The sequence below is a fragment of the Choristoneura fumiferana genome, chromosome 5 (assembly GCF_025370935.1).
Source record: "Choristoneura fumiferana chromosome 5, NRCan_CFum_1, whole genome shotgun sequence".
Taxonomy (NCBI): domain Eukaryota; kingdom Metazoa; phylum Arthropoda; class Insecta; order Lepidoptera; family Tortricidae; genus Choristoneura; species Choristoneura fumiferana.
Genome location: NC_133476.1, coordinates 3,861,801 through 3,866,351, shown reverse-complemented (window position 1 = coordinate 3,866,351; position 4,551 = coordinate 3,861,801).

The window sequence follows — 4,551 nt, the reverse complement described above, 5'->3', positions numbered from 1 at the left end:
ATCGTGAATACGAAAATGGATGCTTATTAAAACAACTGACGTATGAGTCAAGTGTAAATAAGTATACGATGTTTGTTGACGAAATGCCTGTTCTGTGAGTGAGGTTGTTTGAAATAAAAAAAAGGGTGAATGTCAAGATGTAACCGGTTCGCTGAGATTGAAATCATCGGGCAGGTAAGTTGGACAATGGCCAGGCCACGATTCGCTTAATTAAAGATGATAAATAAAAATAAAACACGACACGGGGAACTTGACCGGTGTTTATTTTTACGTCTACCTTTGTATGGTCGGCCTATTGGAAAGTACAATGTTTTACAAAAGTTTTATTAAAGAAAACACAATGCGAACAAGTCGCTATAAGAATAATTTATTTTAAAAACTTCAATGTAGTTACAGATAAAAAAGTAAAATTTACTTTTCCTCTACTCACCAAGAGATGGCGCCACCTGTCTGAAAAGTTGCTGATAATTTTATTAAGAAATGTAAGAGGTTTTTACTATAGTTTCTATTGGCAATAGCAGATTATTACTATAACAATGTCATTATGTTTTCAAATAGATTGTCAATAATATCCCAACGCTCAAAATATGCCACAAAGTTTTTTTTTGTTTTTAACATATAATTTTAAAAAAATATCAATTGATTTACTAACACTGATGTTAATTTAAATTCGGCATCAAACCAGGTATTCACAAATATGATTTATGATTGATAAGAATAATTGCGATTCACAAAACTTGATTCTGAAACATGACGCCCGATAAATAATTTTTATGCGGTCGTAAATTAAAATTCAAATTTATGTTACGATAACGATATTCAACATTATGCACGATTAAAAAAATCGTAAATTAAAGGACGACTAGCTGTTTTCGCGACTTGGTCTTCGAATAATTTAACCGCATTGCCACGGGAATTCTGTAATTTTCCAGGATAAAAAATATTTTTTAACACGCCAGGTTTAGGTATCTATACCTACGTTAAATCATGTTGAATCAGTTTGTTCGACTGTACAGAATCTGAAAACGAAATCGTGACTAAAATAAAACCTTTTCCTTTTACAAAACAGATTAAAAAAGTACCTACAACTTTTTACTTCTGCAACGTTAACTAAACACTCATTCACTACACGATCACACACCTCACGCGCGCTGACGTATATAACGCCCTTTCACCCCACAAAAGCCCTTCAGCTAACCCCCAGGGTGACCTTAAAAATCTGAGCCTGTATACAAATTTTATTAAGTCCAAAATATCATTTCATCAGCTGGCAATAGGGCGGTTACGGCTATGGACCCAATCTAACTTTGGCCGTTCGCGGAAAGCAGCGCCACAGTCACGGAGCAACTTTTAATTAACCACCATTTTGTTTTTTTTAAGACGTTTGTGACAAAAATGTCGCAGGGATAAGCAAAGGCTAGACGTAAATAAATAATGTGGTGTAATTACAGATAATTATCACATATTGTGGTATTTACTGATCGTGATGTAGTCTAGCGTACAGGTAGCGTACCTATATAGTCGATATGTATACACTACAATACAATACAAATACTCTTTACTGTACACCAGAAATAGTAGCGATACAAAAAGAGGTACACAGAGAAAATTACTAGTGCAATAGGTGGCCTTATCGCTTACGAGCGATCTCTTCCAGGCAACCTTTTACAGAAAGAAGGAAGGACTAGTTTACAGCAGGCGACCATCAACAGTAGATCAGAAAATTAAAACGCAACTCAACACATCTTACACATACACATTATCGTACATATATTTAATACGCGTCTTAAATAAATATAGGCAATGGGATAAACAGCCACAAATAAATAAATAAATTAGGATAAAGCTAATTATTACATGATGACAGATAGTGGATAGATTTAAAGAGTCAGCGTCGTAAGTCAATCGGTAATCAATAAGCAAGCAATCGCAATCCGTAAGCAATATACCTAAAACACAACAAACACAAATTCTGATTTGCCCTGAGATCTCAGGATTTTGAGATTCTTTTCAGGATTCCGGCCGGATTTTGGAAATCTCGGGAAATTTAAATTAAATACAGGATTTTTTACATATTTTTATTAAAAAGTATCAAAATCAAAAAATGATCTTCCCCTTATATGTGATAGAGATTAACTAAAAAATCAACTCTGGTCATGTTAATTGCATAAATAAAATCAACCGAGATCACAATAATATCAATACGTAAAATAATAATTCACTTTTTAAATTGTAAATTACGTTTTGAAAATAATCTGGTATTGCGATTAATTCTCAGGACTTTTTGATGGGAATCAGGCTTTTTCTCCGGAATATTTAATTTTTCATCTGGTAACCCAAAATGTGAGTAATTATGAAGTAAGAAATATAAGATTAAAAACCATCAGTATGGATAATAATTATTGATGGGTCTCATTATACATTGCACGTCTAGCCTTGCCTTGAGTTACAAGATCATCATCCCAGCCTATATACGTCCCACTGCAGGGCACAGGCCTCCTCTCGGAATGAGAGAGCTTGGGCAGTAGTTCCCACGCGGGCCCAGTGCGGATTGGGAACTTCACACACACCGTTGAATTGCTTCGCAGGTTTGTTGTGCACAAGTTACAAAGTCATGTCGACTAAATTTCGTTTTTCTTTTTATTATACCTCGTCTTCGCCAATGGCCTCTATGGACTTGGTTGTGCCAATGTCAGTAGATGTATAAAATTGAACGTATAATAATGTGTTGAATGTTTTATAATAGGCTAATATATTAAAAAGTAAAAAAGCTTAAAAAACAACAAACAGCTTATAAAAGCTGTCAAAACGAGATTCCCCATAAAATTAGGTACAAAAGCAAAAACCAGACGTTAGTTTTAATGCCATGAAGCGTGTCTGGTGTCCGATTGAACTGAAAATTAGCATACTTATGACAATACAATAAATCATGTCATAAAATTCTGGTGGTTCTCTGTTTTTTAACTTGGATGGGTATGTAAATGCAGTGAAAAAAGTTTTAACACAGGTCAAATAAAAATCAATCTTATGCCAATGTCATGAAGACTTTGACATGAAAAACTTTTCTCACTTTAACTATGGTTTGGATGACAAAACGAGTACAGCCAGTTAGTTCTTTTTCTATGTTTTTCCAAAACCTTTCTTATTTGTTACATATTGTAGGTACCTATATATTGTAAGTAAATAAATATTTTCCGAAACTGAAGTACCTACTTATAGTCAGCAAAAAAGCTTTTTTTTACAAAAACTTGTTTCAAAACTTGTGTTCTGATCTGAATCACCTGCTTCTGTGCTATATGCGCGTGCGCAGCGCAACCTGCGGTGCAGTGACCTAATAATGAGGGGCATTCGAACAGCAGGTATGCAATAGGTGCATTCGATACGTGCACTTTTGATTTGCCTTCGTTCTTTAATGTGAATAGTATAATTTTAAATAATAAAGGAGCTGCTGGCAATACATTCAAATCCTGCTACACCCTATATCGCTACTAATGTTATAATTGTAAATGCGAAAGTGAGTATGTTTGTTAAGCTTTCGCGCCTAAAGTATTCAATAGATCGTGGTGAAATTTGGTATGGAGATAATTTGAAATCCTGAGAATATCGCCATGTATATTTCCTACATCAAAACGGCGCTAAAAAATTGTTCACAGCGCGGATTTGTGAACCTTTCACTATAGTTTGTTGACGTCCGTGACAGGGGTTGTGTCAAAGTAATATTGATGATTGATGCGCCGCGCGTTTTCTTCCAATGAGCCAGTCTAGTGCCATAAGGTACATAGGTGCCAATGCCTGAGAAGAACATAGGATAGTTTTTATCCCAGATAATTATGTGAAAATTGGGGCTGCGATAAACGAACTTAGAAACTTCAGAAACGAAGTAGCAGACAACAGCTATGGAGATAGTTTGAGAACTTGAAAAGGACTTACGGATAGTTATTATCCCGGAAAACCATATAGTTCCCGCTAGTTTGAGATTGAGACGTCTGACGAAGTTAGCACCAATCACGAAAAATACTGTGTATATACCAATTTTTTTTTGAAATCAGTCCTGTAGTTTTAGCATGGAAGAGTAACAACCACCCACACACACACACACGTGCGCAAATGCACACACGCACTCATACACACACACTTGCAAACCAAGAGGCTTTAAATCCAGGGTTCGATTCTACTCGCATAATTGAGCTACTTTTGTTCTGCTACTGTTTTTAAATATTACCACTGTTCATTTTTTTTTTCATACAAATTAAATATAACTTTCAATGTACTCGTATGCGTTACAATACTAATTTGACGGCGCATTGATAAATGTTTGTCTTGGAGATGTCAAATAAATGTCAAAAAATATTTCAAGGCCCCCTTTCCAAGAGACAGCGATAACACCGCTATCGCCGATAGACTGATTTAGTGATTAAACTTTGAGGATCAATAAACGGTAATTTTTTTTTTTAAATGTTGCAAAATAAAAGTAGCTTATCGAAAATACAAACTGAAACATAGATGCATAGAAAAACCAGAAAAAGAGACCAGCGATGGGAATCGAGCCCA